The following is a 22,051-nucleotide window of genomic DNA, read 5'->3' on the forward strand; positions in this document are numbered from 1 at the left end:
AATAAAGACAGAGGAATAATTCAGTTCTAGGTGAACAGATTTTTTGTTTGCTTTTTAACCTAACCTTTGTTTAAACAGTATTATTCTTAAGGTATCAAAAGAATCTCCAGGTCAAAGGAGGTAATATGTGAATCAATCACCCATAATTCAGAGACCATTATGTAGTCCAATCTGCACACATTTTTTCTTTTTTTGATTGATTGATGTTTAACAGAAAGGTTTAAGTGGTATAAGTCAACACAAAACCAGAGAGGCTGATTTGGAACTGGTGTTGTTCTAAGGATTTTACTCAAAGGTGTCTGTGACAAAATAGCTTTCTCACTACATATGTACTTCATGGATTGTACTTTAAGCCTTCTGTTCATCAGATCTCAAAGAAAATTTATCAGAAGCTGCCAAGTTTTATTTGGAAGCAGGCATTGCTATGATATTGCAAAATTTCTCTTCAGAATTACTCAGTGGTCGACTTTCATTCAATGAAGCCACAATTCACACTACATTGGGTCAAGACTCAGGCAACAAATTATAAACCTTACCATTTTGAGAAAGAACCTGTATTTATCAATTTATAACAAGACTCAAGTCTGAAGGAGCTTTTTCAGAATTCTGGTACTAATAACACACACACTTTTAGAGATTACAATAAAAAAAAATCTTCTGGCAGTAAACATAAATTTAAACAAGTATTTTGACAAAAGAGTACTATTTTACATTGGGAAAAAGTGGCAATATCTATAGTTTGACTAGATCTGCTTTAGTGGGCAGGCATCCATGTTGTCTCGCCTGGTGATACTGCCAGCATTCCCAAACATTTTCAGCTAAGCCAACAAGCATTTCTAGTTTTCCATGGCAGAATGAAGGGGCACTGGCCCAGAGGAGTGCTAAGAAACTCTGTTTAGCTGGTCAACAGGCTAATGGTTAATGAGTTGTAAAACTAAAGCCGTTAATATTCTTCAACTTTTTTAATGCTTCGTAGAATCTGTGTAACTACACACAAAGTGTACAGCTACTACTTTGCTAGATTTTAATTAACAGAAAGCACTGGATCTAGTGTAGGCTTAAGCTGGGCCTGCACATTTTCTGCTTCCACTTGATACAATTTAACGCACTTAACTCGAGCATCAAGAAAATCCCTAATCTACAATTCTGTCTTGGCCATCAACTGTATTTATTCTGTCTATCTTAGTCCTGCAACAGTAAAATAAAGAAATAAAACTCTTTACTTATCTCTCAGAAAGGTTGTCTCCATTATTCAGGTCCATCTCAATTGACCTTTTATCCATATCTCACAATAATACATTCTCAATCAAAACCCAATTTTGGAGGAAGCTCCGAGTGAAGAATGGATGATTTTATACCACCTCATACAAAATAAAATACTATTGTATATTATATAAAAGCAGTATAATTCCCATTGAAAGGGTGCTTTGGAGGTCACGTGGAAGTTCTTAAAAAGGACAGCTTTTCTAGAAAATCAGAAGTATTGCAAATTACTGTACAAGTTACACTAGCTCCATATTCTCTGGTCATGATACTACACCAGCAGTTTGCATCTAACTCACATTCTCAGATATAAGCTTTAAAAAAATGTTCAATTCAGGTCAAGAAAGATTAAGTAGTTACAGGTAAGTGTAAATACTTTACGACTGACCAGATAAAAACTATTCAACAATGATTGATAAACCTTTCACATATGTTGATTTTTCCAAATCTAGTTTAGCTCTTGTCTAACACATACTTCATCAATGAATGTTTCTTGAGAAGCCCAACTGAAATGAACCCATGTTCTCAAAGTATAAAGTTGTTATTTTCAGTTAACAAGAATTTAGCTGTTCTCATATCTCTAAATATCATTCTTCCAGCAGTCATCATTGTGATGCATTTGCATGTTAAGTAAATTCTTGTCTCCAGGCGAGTCAATCCTGCTTTTTCCCCCAACAATGAATGGAATCACAAGGAACACAAAAACCAAATCCAACAGCTAATACTTAAGGAAAGAGTTGTGAGCAACTGTGAGTAGTTATTACAAGTCAATTTTCTGGCCACTACAGAACCTGAAATATTTGTTTGAATTCTAGATAGTCATTAGGTTGGAGCATATCCATGCCCTTTTCCAGTAGCAACAAATGAACACAGAAATGCAGACATATTTTGCACTTCTATAGCCTACCCAATTCCTGCAACATAGCAAGTTATAAATTTTCTCAAGGAATACAGAGGCCTATAATGAAATAATTTAAAAGTTCTGGTTGCATTTTAGAACATAATCCTGGAAGAACAGGAAGTGGCTGAGCCTCAAGGCTCCATCACAATTTCCTGCGTCAGTAACCATCAAAGCAAGAAAACTTATGCAATAAGTATCTACTGGGAAAACCTGACCATAAAAGAATAAGGTCCTCCAAAAAGAGTTCCTTTGAAGAAAAATTAGACAGAAGCTTTCTTAATAAGGACTCCTAATGTTGACAGAATACAGTAAAGGACTCCTAAACTAGTTGGAAAAGCTCAAATGCCAGCCGATCTGAGAGGATTAAAGACAAAGTTATTTTAAGATATTTTTGAAAACTCAGAAGAATTATCCAGATTCTAGGACTTCAGAGAAATAGAAACCGGTCTCAAATATATTTAGAAAGGTGGGGTTTTTTCCATGTCCATGGAGGCTTGATTCTTTATAAATAGGGTGATACAGAAAGGGTTCATTACTTATACAACAGGATTCCAAATGACATGATATTTTAGGGTGGTGGATCATATTATCGCGCTCACATAACAGAGAAAGCAATAGTATCTTGGCCAACTTGGGGGGGGGGGGGTGGGGAGTAGAAATGTAATCTCTGAAAATAATACAATCCTGACTTTCCTTCTGGAAAGAAGTCAGACCACATAGGCATGAAGGAAAGAATTGGCAGGAAAAAGGCATGCAGATTAAAATGTAGCATTTGCAGAATTATAGCTTCTAAACCCCCAGGTTATCTGTAATGCAAAGCCATATATTTTCAGGAACGGGCCAGCAAATTAACTACATGTTGGACAAAAATTCTAAAAAACCTAAAATAAACACTTGGCCGAAGAATCTGAGGTCTCAGAGGAGGGATCTCTATGTGACTAATTCTTTCAAATCCACAAACACAGTGACATTAAGTCTTAATGTTCTATTTAGATTTTGGTGTGTTTTGGTTTTTTGGTTGGTTTTGGGTTTTTCCCCCCCCATTATGATTGTAATATTATTGGACCAATTTATTCCTTCAGGGAAACTAGTGTAAATCCTGAATAAGACTCTTGGAGTTAACCTGGATTTGAATGCGTATCACAAAGTAGAACTTGGCTGAACTTAGGTAAATCTACAAACATGGAAGTAAGGATATTAACAGGGAGAATTTACCAGCTCTGGTCCCAGTCTTGCATTCTTTGCATATTCCAAACATTGATGAGGTCGAGAAAGAGTTTTGGGTGTTCCTGAAAAGCAGGACTGGATAACTGCTTAGCTGTTAAATAGATGAATGAGTGGTTTTCTTTTCTCAGAATTGGAACATTTCATGCCGAGTGATAGAGCTTGCTATCTGTTTCCGATTTCTATAGACTGTTAGTCAAATAAATGAAACCAGGCAGTTGTCATCTCTATTGTTAAATTTATATCAGTATTAAAAAAAAAAAAAGTCAAAATGCTACACACAACAAAGAAAGGAATTAGTATCAAGTACAAAGGGAGATGAAGTTACACAAATCCTCTACTGGCTTGTGTCCACCTCCTTAGTCTAAACCACTGGCTAGGATCTTCAGCACCATTTCTTGTTCTGTGGACACATCATCACTTTCCACCCACTGAAACAGCTGCATTCTACTGGAACAACTAAGTTAAAAAACAAAACAAAACAAAACAGACAAAGTTCACAAGATAAGCATTTTTGTGGGCAGTTTTCTTCTTTGGAAGAGCTAATATGGAGTCTGACTTCCAGAATGTTGCAAAACTATCTTCTCCTGGAGGAAACTTTCCCATTACAAAAAGAACACTGGGTCTACATAATGGTAATAATATTTGGCCTTTAGGGATTAATCTAAAATAGAGCTTATTATATGGAATGGAAAACTAATGATGTACAAAGTCAGTTTAAAAAAAAACTACCTCGAAGATATACTTCACATAACCAATTTCTCCAACTAAAAGACACAGTATTTCCTTCTGAGTCTGTGCTTAGAATCAGACCTGGGACTTTTTATGAAGTATCAGTAATCAATCTCGATGCAGACTACGATTCAAAGCTGTATAGCACCACCGAGCACTGCTGGGCTCTCAGTAATTTTTGCCAGCTTTAGCACCGCACCAGAAGATTGGACTTGTCTGATAACTAGCCACGCCTTGGACCACTGTAGAAAAGCGTACAAATCTAGCAAAGAAAGGCATTGCTAAAATATACTTGTAGATTACCACTACGTTCTTGTAACTTCTAGCAGAAACTTTACATAGATATCCTACAATGTTGTAATTGGAAATCAGATTTAGTTCTTAAATCATTACCTGTGCACAGACTTTATCAAGTAAAGATGAAATGTTTTAGATGACATGATGGTAAGTTCCGTGAAAGCAGTATCAGCACAAGTTATATGCCTCTTCACCTACCCGCCTCTCTGTGTCTCCATCTACCTGCTCATTTTTATCCCAGACACAAGGTACATAGGGAGGGAAAAAAAGGACCCTTCCAGTTCTACAAAGAAGTATGATACCAGACAGTCAGAGCAAGTCTTCAATGTATATTAGCAAAAGGAGAGGAAAAAATAAAGGATTTATAAATCATCTTCCAAGAAATTAAAAAAAAAAAAAAATTAAAAAAAAAACACCAAACAAACCCACACCACAGACCAAATATTTGTGTGAGAGACATTCTAAGGAAAAGTATTTGAATTCTGTCCAACTGTCCTTCTCTTCCTTAAAACAAACAATTTGAATAATGCGTTCATTGCAAAAAAGGCTGTGTTGGATGACCAAAAGGAAAAACAAGCTGCTGAGAGAATCCTGTATGAGAATCTTATGCATTAAAATGTCCAAAAAATTTTTATTATGAACAATCTTATAGTCATACTGTACTGCATGTTGTTCTTCAGTCTAAACAAACCTAAGACCGATATTACACCTCTTGTAGGGCAGTAGGGTCTATTCTAAAGTGCAATTCAAACAAAAGGAGGAAAAAAAGCAGTTAATGTGATGAGAACCTGAAGTACATTAAAGATAAAGCACTACACTGTCAGCTTTTACACTAAACAGCCTTTCCTGCCTCAGAGACTGTGTATGGACCACTTAACAAAACAGCAATTTCTTCTTTACTTAATTCAATATATATGAAAAGAGAAGATGTATACTGAAAGAGACAGGTAACAATAATTTGACAGCGTTTACTAAATGTAAAATGTTATATTGTACTTTTTTTTTTTGGAGTTTGAACCACTCAGTAAACTTAATCAATGTTGCAACATAAGGCTTATGCTGAAGGCTTACACTTGTAAAATAAAAATGGCCAATTAAGTAAAAGCTGTCCATGAAACTCAGGAGATAAATGAACATAGATTGTTGTGAACTGAGACAGTTTTCTTCATCTACGTAGTCACTAAGAGTGGACTTAAGGTCCAAAGTTTAATCTTTGTTTCCTATGAATTTTTCTCCTTGACTGTAACAGTAACATTTCTACAAAAACAGTTGGGTAAATTGATTCAACCTTCTTTAACAGACTATATTACTAGTATTTTTGACAGATAATCCAGCTTTTCGCAGATAACATATTACGTTTATAATCTCTAACGGAGAAACTGTATTAGGCACAGAAATCTGTCATTATTCTCATAGCTATAAATCTCATTGGGTTCCATCTATAACTTTCTTTAAAAAATAGCTAGTCTGGCTAAGAAAAATCCTCTCATTTCATGTTTAAAAGGCTGTGAGTAAATACTATGTTCCAGCAGGGAAAGGGCAAAATCTTTTTAAATAGTATCACCTTATGAAATCCCTTCAAAGATTCTCGTTTCTTAACGCATTCAATACTACCTAACAATCCTCATCAGAAATGGGAAATCATTTTGAGGACTGAACTTGCTTTTCACACCTTGGCACATAAAGATTCAAAGTGCACCAGTTGACTCTTGCCCAAGAGAGTGGCCTGGCATAAGCATCAGAGCATACAAATTAGTCGCAGCATTAGGGACATCAGCACAAGTAAATTGTGTAAAAGGAACTTCTTGTGACATTTTGTACAAAAGCAATGAGTTGCTCTGTGCCTTGCATGACAAATGGCTTAACTTTATTCTCCATGCTTTGTGTTCAGTCTACACAGCTCCTTTTACAACATTTGAAATTATGTATGAGGGTTCTGGGCAAGATTAAAATTTTTAGTTTCAAAGAAATAGGACTTTTGGCTCACCTTGATGTATAATTTAATCAAGTTAGACCTAAATCTAGAGTAAATTTACTGAGGTCGGACTCTATGCTGAACAATTCAAACACATTAACTTGTGGGTTTGATTTTTTTCATTACATTTAGGCAGTAGCTAAAAGACTGAACTTGCTTTTCAGTGAAATCAGGGTTCATTTATGGTCTAAATATAGTTTACATTTGGAAGCATGAAACAAGCAGATGAAAAAAGGGTAAATTTTATGAACACTTAGTCAAATAAATGAAAAAATATTACTTTCAAAACTCTGTTCCAAGGATTAGGAAGCAGAACTGTCCTACTGCAGTCCTAAGGCAGAATAATAACCAGCGAGTATGATGGGGACACCGAGTAAGGCTATACTGTGGCAACCCTTTGCTGGCCCCCCCCCCGGGAACAGAGTCAGCATTAATCAGAGCAGTCCTCTAGCTGCAGTTCCCTTCACCTGAGCCAAGGCCAACCCACAATAGCAGCTGTAGAAAATAAAATCCAATATTAAAAAAATAAAAAAAATAGAGCACAAGGACTTAGGCTTCTCACTGACAAATGAGTTCAAATGGTTCTTCCAAGATTACAAAACTAACATACTCATTTCAGATAAGACTATAACCACAATAAACTTCAATAAAGATACATGCAGGATTCATTGTGTAATACTTTCGCAGAGGGATTATTTATACTCAATATTATGTTGTCAAACTATTTCAGTATGAACATTATTTATTGGGCAAAAATAACCACTATTTCAATCTGATAAGAAATTCTCACAGGGAAAAAATGACTTTTGATAGGTGGTGTCTCAAGTGCTTTCAGCTTGGGAGAAATGTTGCTTGCTGATGGGGGTGTTATATAAAAATCAACCTAACAATAAAGGACTTTTAGGTAACAATCACTTGGAAAGCAGTAAAGCTTAAGGATTTTGTATATTTCTTGTGCAGTCACTACAGTTAGGACCTTTTAATTTAAGCTTACAATACACACATTCCTTTGGTAAGAGAAAAAAACTGTTGCATCTCTCCTAAATATATTTGCTACCATTTTATTTTATTTTACCATTTTAATTATATATAATGCAACTAGCTACCTCATATTTAAGAACCCATTTTAATCTGATTTTCTAGATGGATAAAAGGCATGGAAGGTTGTGTAAAGAAAGAAATGTTTTCATAGCCTCATAAAAGAAAGTGATATAAAATAAGGCAATGTGGATACACCACTTGTCTGGGAGACCGACGTGACTTTTATTGCTGAGCAACCTTTCCCAAATCACTTTAGCGTAGTCCGTTTCCAATTGCGAAAGGGGGATATAGACATTGAGCTCCTTTTTCAAAACAATATATTAAATGTTCTATGAAAACATACTTATTATTACCCTTAACAGCTTGCTATACGTCAAATTGGTGTCAAACTTCATACACAGGAGTTCTTTGGGAGGAGATTAAATATGAGATGCCAGATCTTCAGCCTGCTCTGTGATGTGCCAATAGTTCAAATTAGATGGAAAAGTGGCTTAGAGAATCACCCAGGAATTCAAGTCAGGAAAATCCATGGAAGCCATAAAGTTGGGGTGGCCCCTGTGTACAAACCTTTTGTCTCACTTTTGTAAAAAGAACAGCCAAATTCTGTCAAAGATCTCCCAGCTTGGTGCACTGATGCCCACAGAACCCAGGAAGCAGAACAAAACCAAATCTGGCAGAGCTCCAGTTTGACAATTGCATCTTTTATACATGAGAGTGCATTTTCAGCATATCAAGAGATTGTAGCATAATAAATTTAAAATGGGAATTTAAATATTGCTAAAAAGTAAGAACCTTGCTTTGCAAAAAATGTTTATATTTTCATTTGGCTGCACACTGGGATCAGAAGACAAACCTTATTTACTTCTTGATCTTGCAAAAGCTGAGAGATGTTCTAGTAGAGTATGCTCTGGGAACAGCATTGAAGACTCTACTTCTGATATGGAAGGTGCAGATTCATATATTCATTCTGAATCAGGCAGTTCAGCGTCAGCATGAGCTTTTACAAAATGAGAAGCCTTCAGCCAGTCTTTTTTCTGATCCACTCTACCTCACATATATACTCACTGAATCAAGAAGAAAAAACCAGCTTGACAGTCAGGTAATGAGAGCACTGATGTGTCTTCAAATCTCTGCTCTGTTTATTTTGATGACTTCCCCTCCAAGTTGCAAAGCCAGTCTCTTCCCTGCTGGCCTAGTGAAGTGTTTTACTAGTTTTGCAAAGCAGAGGGATCCAAGAGGAAAAGACTGTGAGAAATCACTCCCAAAATAGACTGTTACTGCATGGAGAAGCAGTCTTTAGGGCTGCAAAACTCCCTGGTGCAATTCCTGTTCTAATGACACAGACACTTGAACCTTCTCTCCATCCAGATTGAAAGCCTCATGTCACTTGTGACGGACCTCTTCTTCTGAATGGAAATTATATCTGAATGAAAAGTTTTCCTAACAAAAAAATTGTGAAAATTGATATATTCCATTTAAAGGATCAATATACTGGTGTTTCATTCTGAAGAGACAAGAGACTGAAACATTTCCCCAAAACATTGAGAATCCATTCTAGCATCGGTTTGCTAGTCCAGGATGGAGACACATCAGTTCTAAGAGTGCTAACAGAGACTCTAAAATGTTCAATTAAAAACAAATAACAAAACTCCTGCATTTATTTCTCAGCCTCACAAACAAATGCCCTTGTTTGAAAAGGGACAAAACAGAACTCCAAGCTTCCTCCCCAGATTTAGCCTTAGGTGTCATTTTGAACTAGAACTCATCAAAAATGTGTAAAGCACATCTCTGTCAGGAGTTTATGTTTAAGTCAGCATGAGCACTTTGGCCATGTTACTGCAGCTTTTTTGTATCTATCCATATATACACACACACACACACACATATATATATATATATATACATACACACACACGCAGTGCTGCACCTGGCAGCACCAAAAATTCACAAACAACTTTCAGGGAATAAAAGAGTAATCTCTGGTTGACACAGTGGTCCATTCATGCATGCAGAGGAACATGCACATAAACCAAACTCTAACAATACATTAACAAGTATTTTTTTTTCCCCACCACCTTTTCCAAATCCATGTGTGGTGGGTTGACCCTGGCTGGACACCAGGTGCCCACCGAAGCTGCTCTATCATGCCCCCTCCTCAGCTGGACAGGGGAGAGAAAATATAACAAAGGTCTTGTGGGTTGAGATAAGGACAGGGAGAGATCACTCACCAATTACCATCATGGGCAAAACAGACTTGACTTGAGGAAATTAGCTTAATTTGTTACCAATCCAATCAGACTAGGATAATGAGAAATAAAAACTAACTCTTAAAACACCTTCCCCGCACCTGTCCCTTCTTCAGGGGCTCAACTTTACTCCCAATTTCTCTACCTCCTCCCTGCTCAGCAGCACAGGGGAACAGGGAATGGGGGTTGGGGTCAGTTCATCACATGTTGTTTCTGCCACTCCTTCCTCCTCAGGGGCAGGACTCCTCACACTCTTCCCCTGCTCCAGTGTGGGGTCCCTCCCACAGGAGACAGTCCTCCACGAACTTCCCCAATGTGGGTCCCTTCCATGGGCTGCAGTTCTTCACGAACTGCTCCAGCGTGGGTCCCTTCCACGGGCTGCAGTCCTTCAGGCACAGCCTGCTCCAGCGTGGGTCCCCCATGGGGTCACAAGTCCTCCCAGAAAACCTGCTCCAGCCTGGGCTCCTCTCTCCACGGGGCCGCAGGTCCTGCCAGGAGCCTGCTCCAGCGCGGGCTTCCCACGGGGTCGCAGCCTCCGTCGGGCATCCCCCTGCTCCGGCGTGGGGTCCTCCCCGGGCTGCAGGTGGAGATCTGCTCCACCGTGGACCTCCCTGGGCTGCAGGAGGACAGCCTGCCTCACCGGGGTCTGCCCCAGGGGCTGCAGGGGAATCTCTGCTCCAGCACCTGGAGCATCTCCTCCTCTCCTTCTGCACTGACCTGGGGGTCTGCAGGGTTCTTTCTTTTACATGTTCTCACTCCTCACTTCTCCAGCTGCAGTTGCTGTTGCGCAGGGGGGTTTTTCCCCCTTCTTAAATACATTCTCCCAGAGGCACTACCACCGCTGCTGATGGGCTCGGCCTCGGCCAGTGGCAGGTCCGTCTTGGAGCCGGCTGGCATTGGCTCTGTCAGACATGGGGGAAGCTTCTAGCAGCTTCTCACAGAAGCCACCCCTGTAGCCCCCCTGCTACCAAAACCTTGCCATGCAAACTCAATACACCATATGGTAAAGAATTCATTCAGATTCTTTCCGTCTCAACACAAAACAAAGATTTATAAACATGCACCTAAACCAACTTCCAGGTCTTATGGTAAGCATGCAATTTAAGGTCATTAAAAAGTCAGAGGCATAGTGCTCAGGACCTTGCAGGGCTGAATCTGGGATACCTTGGAATTATGTTTATGGAGATGCTTGTGGAAAGCTGAAGGATATCTGACTGCTGTGAGCACATTTTTAAGCTAAAAATCAGCATTTACATTTTTGCAATATGTAATTGAAAATCTTGTCAGCACATTCTTAATTTGTCAAAATTACATGAAACTTTTCACACTAGTACTAGGATTTTCCTCAATTTCTGCAGCAACTGTCTTTACCTGCCCGAGCCCACGTGTCTTTGCTTCAGTCAACGCACATAATTCTTTGCACAAAAATACCATTTATAAATGCTTGAAAGGATATGTTTTCACTGTGACTAATAGATATTTCATTAGTAAGGACCTCTAGTCACCATTCAAGTCCAGTCAATAACATATTTTAAATTCAGTGCTCCAGAACTACCTTTCACATTAAAAATAAGCTTTAAGCACTCAAACTGTTGTGGTATGTAAATAACCAAACCCCTGACATCCTCATGTTCATAATGAAACGATACTTGAGAGGCAAAGCACGATCTAGTCCCAAATGCACCATTCTTATCAGTTCTAGAAAGCTTAACTAAAAGCAGTCAAGAAAATCTGACCTTCATATCAGAACAAACCACATGGACTGGGTGAGACGCATTACCTACTAATTACTGCATTTCAGTAGTTTGGTAAGGTTGGTGTTAAATGATACTACTGAGCCATAGCTCTTCCTTTTGAAATTACACGATTATCTTTTGATAAGATTATCACTGTTCAGGTACTGTTGCCACAATTGTATATTCCCAATATCTTTAGCACCATAATGAGCAATGCAGAAGTAATGCGAGTGCCATAGAAATATTTGCTGTGGACCGACACAGAAGACATGGACCTTATCTTCTGCTCACACAGACACTTGTCATTTATATTTCTGTGGCAAAGAACTTCAGGTTCATTGTCAATTCAATTTAAAACTCAGAAACTGCCATTTTTATTTCAGAAGCAACCTCCCAGATAAGAACACTGTTGCAAGACCAGTCAATCAAAGGAAAAGGAATGTTAAATTTGAGGAGACACATCAGATAAGGAAGAAATCTTATAGTGGGTGGTCGAATGACACCTATAGCTCTTCTACTGAAGCCACCTTTCTGTGTCTCAGGTTCTCCCTGCAGAGTGATGATAACAGCCTACCTTCCTCCTCAAGCTTTCTCTCTCTTGCATTTGTCAGAGCATTAGTTGTCAGCCAAAGGAACCTTTTCTAACTACAACTTTGTGAAGTACAACATGGGCTTAAACCTAAATGGGGCTTCCTTACTAATATAATCAATAATAATATTGTTGTAGAGGTGACACTTGTCTACGATACAATATAACATATGATAGTAAAGTAGAAAGGAAATGCTGCTTCTCTTATTAGGTACATCAGAATGGATGAAAGTCATTTGAAATACATAATAAAATGTGAGTCTGCACATTTTACTGAATCAGCATTTCTCAGTTGCTTAGTTTGCTCAGGCTTTTCACTTATCCTTCATTTTAGAAAGTGTTACACTACTCAGCATTACGAATATACTGCCAAGAATAGCTACCTCACTTGGAGCTCCTCATTTAAGTTAAGAAGGGATTTAAGGATTACAGAAAATACATATTTTTAACAGCATTACTGTCCTGCTTGGTGTTGGACCTTTGAAGCTTTGGCAGCTCCGGCACATGTGCTATTTCCGTTCCTCATTAATGTCTCAATGCCAAAAATATACATCCCAACCTAGTTCAAGTAGATTCCACACAAATTCCTGTAGCCTTCAGATGATTGTATACAGAACATAATCTATTTCAGAGAAACTTAATCCACTGCTAAAACCATCCTTAGAACAAAAATACTGGTGATCTGGAACTGCAGGCTATACAGATAAATTTAAGAAGGCATTTACCTCCTTAAAAGAGCTCTCACATATTTTGGTTAACAATTCACATCAACTGTCAGATCAGGAATACTGTTCATACAGAAGAGCTGCAGAATGTCAGGAAGGGTTTATGGCAGCACTGACAGTAGCTGTGAGCAATTATAAAGCCACCAAATTCTTTGTGTGTGTATGAGCGTGTGCCTGTACATTAGGCAGAGTCAAGAGATAATAATCCAGGCTACAGCTCCTCTTACTTTTGATATGCTGATGAACTACTAATGCACAGATTCTCAAATTCTTTCCTTACTTAGAGGACATCACAGATTATACAGTCTATTCATGAACAATTCCCCTGCCTGCCTCTGTACCCAAGGTTTTCTATAAAACCTAATTTCACATTACCTAGAGTACCATTCTGGTAAATTAAACCTGCTGGCTGAGAGTTTCAAGGAAATCAAAAAGTTATGCTTTCTCCCTTCCAGTATGAGAAGATTCTGCTTCAGAAAGACACGCTGCAGTCAGTCAGCAGTGAAGCCCTAGTTTGGCAAAAAGGAGAGCCTTGTGGGCAGACTTCAGATTTCTTTTCGAGAGTTTCGTAGGCTCTCTTCAAATGCTGAGTCAAGTCCAAGTGGGTTAAGTGCTGTGACTAAACAAAAACCTCACAACGCTAAATATTAAAACTGCATCTGTATTAAAACATGGTTTGGACACTTTTTCTGAACACTGTCTTGCACAAAATGTTCATTATGGGAACAAAACAATGACGTGAGTATCAGGAAAGAAAAGCAATCTAAAGCTTCAAGGGTTGTGTGTGGTTTTGTTTTTTTGGTTTGGTTGGTTTGGGGGTTGTTTTTTTTTTTTTAAAAAGTTCTATATTGTCTTGAATATAGCAGTATATTTCATCATAGTATAAGATGTCGGCAATAGAGTTGTACAATCTTCTTAAAGGAAATAAACATGCAGAAAGGGATTCTGAAAAAATAAAACAACAAAGAATTTTGGTAAAGGTTTATAATAAAATTCTTCATAACTCTGTAAATTGAAGCACTCTAAAAAATGAGCTGTAAACTGAAATGGAACTGTATTAAATTGTACTTGTACATAGATTAACACTATAAGGACTAATAACTTTTGCCAAGTCAAAAAAAAAAAAATATATATATATACACATATATAGTGGTATCTTGCTTTCATATTAATTCCGAGCAGGGTACAGTGGTAAAGATGTCATTTGTTCAGTGGAACTCTCACTCACTAAGCCTGGCATGACAATCAGAAGCCTCAATGAAGAAACCGCCTTCTATGCAGGAGGCTGAAAAAGTTTTACACTATTATGATTAGAGAAATAAAGCTAACAAAATAAGTGGCATCTTCTCTTGCAGATATCACTGTCTATTTAGTTTTAAAAAGCTACAAAACATTTCTAAAAAGTAAAGAACTCCAACTCTGTTGTTGCATTAGGGCCTAAAATAGTACTCCCCCTTAAACTAGTACAGTAGCTCTTCATAATCCTCGGTGGATACACTCGAAGTGATATATTGAATAAAACGTTCACTTAGTTGTACTTCTGTATTAACACATGGACCATGAATTTTGTCAAATACTCGACACACAACGTTTTTCTTAAACCAAATTATTAAAGGCAGTGATTTTGATAAATCTGCCTCTGAAATCATTTGTACATTCTAAGTGCGTTTCCAAGAAAACCACACAGGGGACAGCGAATTTCTGAACGACAGAAACCCAGGAAGACCGAGGTGAGGAGGGCACGCGTGAAACCAGCTCCTGCCAAAAGGGTGCCCGACGGGAGCCCAGACACTTGCACGCTGTGTGCCACAGCCACTGCAGCTGCTCGCGCTGCCGCTGCCCAGGGCTGGCAGCTCTGCCCTGCTCCGCCGCAGAAGGAGCAATAAGGAGCAATAAGGAGCGCGAGGAAGAAAGTGGGACGCGACTTGCCTACATCTCTTGCCTTGACACTGCCAAGCTGCGTGCAAAATCAAAATCTAAAGTTCTACTGCGCTGTCACAGAAGAGCTAAAGCTGCAAGCAGATTTCAGAGCAACCCTATCTATATGCATTAGGCTAAGTTTTCATCTCCTGATGGTTTGACATGTTTTGTTTTGAAATATAAGCTTTCTTTATGCCTGCCAACTTTATGGCTGTAAATAGACTTCCAATTAAAAATTTGTATTCCCTTCTTACCCATACATGCAGATGACAACACAATACCTTTAGTAAAAACACAAATTTATCTCAATCTCAAAGGGATTTAATTCCAATGAATATGTATTTCAAGACTATAAAGCTGTTTCATTTGGAATTTCATTAGGGCGAGTAGAAATTCAATATATGCAGTTCTAGACCAAGAGGGAGGTAGGTAAGTACATTTTCTTTGAGGGAAAAAAACAGCTTTTTGTGCTATTCATCAAGAAACTAGACAATTCATTTCCAAATCAATTTGACACGTAAGCAAGAAAAATTTTAAATTGCTGATTTCTAACATCAACAACCTCTTTAGTAATATTCCATCACTGCAAAACAGGCAAATGTATATGGAATCAAGAACATGAAGAATGGAATAAATTATGATCTGAATTAAATTAGCAAAAACTATATTTATGCTGGCTCTATTTCCATTGCTTTCGTTCATGCTCTTAGCAAACCCACTTCAAATACAATAGATTAAAAAAAAAAACAAACAAACAACAACCCCCAGACATTCCATTATTTCAAACGTATATTTTAAAATAAACTAAGTTTCTAATTGACTTAGTAGTATTTCTTGCTACACTGAAATTTAGGCTTTAGAACTCCTACCACTACTAACTACAAATAGCGGGGAAAAATGTTTTGAAACTGGAAATCGTGTAAAATAACGTAACTTTGTCAAAATAAATTTTTCTTCTGGATATATGCCATTTTATTGAAATATCATTTTAAAGCATTTAGAAAAATTTAAATGCATTCAAACCAATCCATTTTGAAATTACACGTTTTGATTTTTCAACTTCTCAAGTATTGTTGCTTCAATATTTTATTATTTACCTATTGTAAATAATGTAATAAAAAGAATAGTATACTTCAGTTCTATCTGCATATAAAGCGCTAATGACCTTTCTATTGGAAATTTCTAAATGATTTAGTTTAACTAGTTAGCACTACAGCATATTTTGATAGAGGAAATTTCTCATTTCAACCAGTTTCTTTTTTTTTTTTTTTTTACATTGTTCAAAGACCCCTCTATGTAGCCCTTTTTACTACTAGCCCTAATTGGAGAAAATAAATAGTCCTTCTGTATTGTTTGGGTGTGCCTTTCATATAGTAGCAACAGAAGAAAACAGTAATATTAATTACAAAGCAGGCAAAATTGCCTGCACTTTCTGCTGCTGATCAAAACTGTCTTCAGTACACTCACAGTACTATTGTTCATGTATTACTGATAGTCATTCTGAGAAATCTTGAAACCTTATTCTTTGCATTCAGCTCCCACGTTATCCTGGTCATTCAAATATGAAGAGACAGCAATAGTTATGAGGCAAAAGACAGCAGCAAAGGTGTTATGCACAAAGGATAAAGTATTCCCTTTCCTTTTGGCAAATGATCAGTTTTCCATGGAATAAAAGAGATGACGCCCTTCTACTGCACTTCTAAGAGTCATCTGAAAAGGCTGACAAAACTGAGGTCCCAAGCAGCTAGACTTCACCTATATGTGCTCTCATTCACGCTTTTCAAAGACATTTTTAAAGATTCAGATACTTCCACAGCAATGGACACGGAAGAATAGTGACTCTACAGAGAGTTTAAACAGCAAATGTAAACATTTGCAGAACATGAGCATGGAAGCACTAGAAATAACACATTTTCACTGCAGAAGCTAAATATTGTCCAGCAGGTCATGTCTAATTCACGAGAGGGCTCATGCCGTCTTTCACTTCTAAAGCTGAATTTTGGTGATACAGGAAATCTACCTCAGTCGTTACGGGCAACCGGTCACACCAGTGTTTATTCAGAGACTTACATTTGGTAGTTTCAATGTTATTCTGAATTATTCTCAACAAATTTCAATTAAAAGCTGTATAAAGCTTGAAGTCAGCACTCTGGATCAGTTATTTTTCTGTGCTTTTACATCTTTTGCAGACTAATCTTACAGATTTTGCATAGGTACTTGAGAAAACAATCCTAGGAGGTATGCAGCTGTAAAACAACTTTAACAAAGAAGCATGGAAAAAAAACCAGCCCAAAAAAAGGAAAGAACTTCTGATGGTCAGAAATTCAACCACATATAAAGGAAAAATTAATTTGCAGGAGATACCAACACTTGATAAATGACAGCTTATCTCCAGAATATGAACCATGTAATTAAAGAGGTATTAAAATTAAAGGCCAGGAATCATATTTAATAGATGAGATGCTTATTACTTCTGGAATTATTTTAACTTTTTTTTTTTAAATACACAATAATTCCATATCATGCAGAGCTCAGTAGGCATTACACCATTCAGTTTACTAATCCAAAATACATGTTAATGCTGCTGTTTCTGATTCTGTGCCAGCAACAGGAAGAACTAAAATACAATATGGATCCAAACCCATTTATTGGTTTAAGTGACTAAGCCTAGAGAGTATCTGGGGGGGTGAGGGGTGTCGCTTTAATCCGGTAGTAGGAAGGACTTGCTTATCTTTCTGATAATACCAGCACAACAGCTACTGTTACTGGAACTGGTTTTAGGGACCCCACCCTATAGACAGAATTTGACTGTGTTCCCGTATTTTAAAATCCCTGCGTTATATTTTTACACTCATGGTCGGAATGTTATACATTTTACAAACATTTGTTATTTTATGCATGGGCAGTATTTACATGCAAGAAAACAGCTGACTATTTAAACATTCCTGACTTGGGAGGTAAACATTGTATGCGAAGGGCAGAACTCCTGGAGTTTAATTGTGGCTCAAGAGTTATATGTGATCTTGAGTAAGTTTCTTCAACGTTTACTCTTCTGTAAAGTGGATATGATAAATCCACATTCTACAAAAATGTTTACGGTATTTAATTTATGCAAAAACTTTGAAATCTTCAGCAGCAAGGCAATATAAAAACACATTTGAAAGCTGTATTACATCCATAAATGTAAAGGCAAATCTGGTAGCACTGACAACAGAAGATCATTAGGACAAGATTCAGTAAATATGATTGGAAAAAGAATTTAGTCATGATTTCCCTAAATTCATACAAGAGGTAGGTATCAAGAGTCAAGTATCTTAACAGTAGTGAGTTCAGCATTTTATCCTGCCTTTATATGTTTACCATATTTTTAAACTTGCAATGTTTCTTCCCATATTTATGTCATTCTGGCTTATTTGGCTCAGGCATAAACTAAGGGATTTTTTTGTACATGATGCATATGGATGTAAAAATATGAACAGATATAGTCATACTCTAAGACCAGCTTTCACATAGGTTGTATCAGGTTTGTTACTCCCAAAAAGAAATGCCAAATCTCTTTCATAGTCAGCAGTTGGAGGCAAATGGGTTTAGAAACCTAAGAACACATTGTGATGTACACTATGTTCTTTCTGTGGAAGCTGGCAGTTGCATAACATCTGCACCACATACAAAGCTGGCTGTTTATTATGTGGGTTTAATACATTTTGCAACTAATGTAATCAGATGAACTAAAAGAAAAAAAGTAGATGAATATACAGAGAGTTTTGAGTAGGTGGCATACAGGTCTTTCATCCTTTATAGAAATCCTATGAAACCTCTAAGAAAAAAAAAATCAAATTATTGTTTGGAACACTGTATTTGAAGCTAAGGCTATTATATAATCCCACTGTCTAAATATATCATAACCCAATTCTAATTCATATAAGTACTTTGTATAACCTTTATGGATAATAAAACTAGGTTACTGAAAGGTCTCAAAGGGAGCCAAGAAACTTTGCATAGCCAAAACACTCACTGGTCCTATGCATGCAGCAAATACAGAAAACATTTATGATTATCTTAATAATACTGGGATTTATCACAATGTGTGGGCAGATTTTCTTAACAGGCAGGATTAGTGTGGGGGGTAATTTACTAACTGCAGTTTCTTGATTTATTCCTACATCTGGCATTCTCACGCTACCATGTACAGTGAAGCCAGAGAAAAAGGACCACCAATAAGAGGCAAACTGCTGCCTTAACAACCATTTAAAATACCTCTCTGAAGCTCCCAGAAAGCATTCTTCTATTAATGATATAAAACGGGTAGATGATTTTCCTGAAAGTGACCTATTGCTCAAGAGAGGTTGCAGTATAAAGTATTTCTCCATTTTCAGCATGTTTGCTACTTTATGTCCCCCTTCTCCCCTTCTGTGTTTTCCTCCTCTTTAAAAAGCAGTAGGTTAGCTAAAATAAGTTTGTGACAAACAGGCTAAACCGAGCAACACCAGGTATAATTAAGCCTCCCATACAAGTAGAGCCAGCTTTACTCATACAATTGGAATTAAAAAAAAATAAAATAAAATAATAAAAATTAAATGAGTTCCAAGAGAGCAAAACCCTGATGTGTGCCTGACAAATCATGAATAAACACTGGCAATGCCCTAAGGAACTTCTACCACACTACGGACTGTATCGAGATATATAATCATTAAAGTTACAGAACAGTAAGTACTAAAACTACTTCTTACATACTCATTCTTTTAAATGTTTCTTTTGAAAAGAAATGCAGGTCCAAATGAGCTATGCCCACCCACAAGGAAAAAAAAAAAGAGGCAAGAGCAACAACAGTGCCTCAATTCACATAGATGAGAATAATTGGAGCCCAGTTCAATCTGTGAAGTAAACAGAAGCAGGATGAAGGCTTTTCAATTTACACCTACAGCCTACAAATTAGTAAGCAGTCTGGTAGGATGAGCTTGCCAGAGATTGCATAATAACCCTACCCACAGTGACAATGCAGGGAATGGGGAACAAAATGGTAGCTCTATACCGGCAGGGAATTTCCCTTTCTAATTACCGAGTACTATGAAAAGCATTCTCAAGAGCCAAACATTAGCTTTTGTGCAACTGGATCAGGAATTTCTTCACTATTCTCAATTTATTTTCATGTGAAAATTAATTTTAATAAGCTGTTTCAATAATCAAAAGTAACTATGCATAAAAAAATACAAAATACTGTCCAGCAAATATTGCTTGGGAATTTATTTGGTAGAATATTTTTTTTTTTATAGAAAGTTCAACAGGTTACCAGTAATAACGGCTTCTTGAAATGTCTTGCCTATATAGGTATTCATTACATACTCACTCGCCTATATCAGTTGAAATCAAAAGTACCTATGCTAGAAAATTCTGCTTTCGCAGTACGTGCAGGATACATTCGTATCCTGCCTCTTACACAGCCATGAGAAAAGTAAAGTGGAACACATGATCTTCAGTTTTTCTCACAGCAACTGAGAAGGGAGACAAAACAGAGCAGAAGGGGAGATGGTTGGAAATAAATAGTTAAAAAAAAATGCAACCCACCTCTGAGCAACATAATTACTCACAAGCAACTTTTTTGTCTCCTTTCAGTGATTGTTGATACGTAGATTTCCACCATGGGTGATTCCCAGCAACGGGTCCTTCCACAAGCACAAAGACTTGGAGTAGGAATCAAGAATCATTTCAGAAAAAAACCCTGCATAACTATACTGGCAAGTGGTGCATTATTTCTAGACATATCCTTGAATTTTTAGTGCTTGATGAGTAAGTCAAGCTCCTGTAAATCAGTCCTATAAATAAGTAGCTGTCCTGATGCTATCTAGGATGGAAACACCCATACAATGGCTTGAGAAATAACTTGACTCAGAAGTGGTCAGTGGTGGGACCGTATCTACTTATGGCTGCTCTCTGGTGTCTCCCTGCTAGACACACACAAAAATGAGAGGTTGAGCAAAGGACCTGGCTCAGCCAATGTAGAAAGCAAGAGCTCTCCTTATGCTAAGGAAGCTCTCGGAACTAAAGGAGCAAGTCAGGGAAGGGGGGAGGCAGAGATAACCTTATCTCCCGCTTGAAGTGAAAGCCAGATCTCCTGGCTTTGTCTGCTGATTAAGATCACAGTCCTGCACAGGTACCAGAGCAATTCTGTCAGAGAACAATTTAGCAGATGTGAAACCATACATAAAAGCATTACTTTTATAGCAGTGATGACCACAGTTAGGAAATCCACACAGATCGAGATGCAGGGGGCAGGCTGGGATCAGTGCAAGTAGTTAACAGAAAGGTCGCAGGAGAACAAACAGGACTGAATCAAGTCTCACCGGTGGGACTGCTCACCGGGGCAGTGCCTCAGGAGGCCTTGGAAAAATTATAGTTATGTAGCAGATGAGCAATGAGAACCCCTCTGACAGGGCTTTACATTAATGAAGGGGATAGCATTCAGGTGATTGTTAAACAGAGGCTGAGGTGGATAGCAAGCAATTGGAGAAAATCGGGATGTGGGTGACAGACCAGGAGTTCTGATGACTGAACTTCGTCCATATGCCTGAAGAGATTCTTCTGTATAAGTACTTTCAGCTAGTGATGTCCTTATAATCCCAGACTTCACAAACCAGGGATGAACAAGGTCACTTTACATTGAAGCACTCCAGCGTCATGCTAGATGAGACAAGTTCCTGGAGTTCTGCAAGAGTAGGTGTGAGAGGAAAAGCAACGTTATATGGCTTTTGGGGTCTGGGACTCCAAATAACCTCAACCAGGTCAGGAAAAGATGACTTCTTAAAGCTACATCCTAGCCTTATCTTGCAGTTTTCAGAGAAAATAGACAAAAGAAAACAAAGCATCCTAATCAGAAACACGTCTGCAAAGTCTCTTGAGTAAAGACTAGCATTGAAGCAAAACATCTGATGTGTTCAAGATGAGAAGGTATATTTTTCAGTTGTATGAGTCCTTGTGTTTCATTCTGAGGACATCGTTATGGATTTCCATTCATGACTACATGAAGTGAAATGACAAAAATATCTATGAAGGTATATCAGGATAAAGCACCAAAAGGCAAATATGTTGAATGCACTAGAATCAAGAGATATGGTCATTTCCCTGAACAGGTCTTGCATCATTCTGATGTGGGATAAATACACTGTGATCAGAAGACTAATGATCCTGGGTTGTTAGGTCATGAGAAAGAGCTATCACAGCAAAGAGAATAATCAATTACAGCTGTTCAGGACAGCAGTGGAAGTTGAAACAGTATCCCTTTGCAAAACACTGAGCGGTCCCTACCATCATCAGAAAGGGAACAGTGGTAAACAAGGAGGACTGTCAGGCTGGACCTAGCTCAGAGAAGGGTACACATACAGTCTAAAATAACAAAAGCTAAATA

At 37.7% G+C, this 22,051-nt stretch overlaps 1 protein-coding gene across 1 annotated transcript in view; it reads right to left on the bottom strand.

The window, feature by feature from the left end:
- The window catches only part of SPON1 (spondin 1), a 203,452-nt gene that overhangs the window by 163,327 nt on the left and 18,074 nt on the right, over positions 1-22,051 (bottom strand). The gene's annotated exons all lie outside the window — the stretch shown is intronic.

The sequence above is a fragment of the Aquila chrysaetos genome, chromosome 16, assembly GCF_900496995.4.
Source record: "Aquila chrysaetos chrysaetos chromosome 16, bAquChr1.4, whole genome shotgun sequence".
Taxonomy (NCBI): domain Eukaryota; kingdom Metazoa; phylum Chordata; class Aves; order Accipitriformes; family Accipitridae; genus Aquila; species Aquila chrysaetos.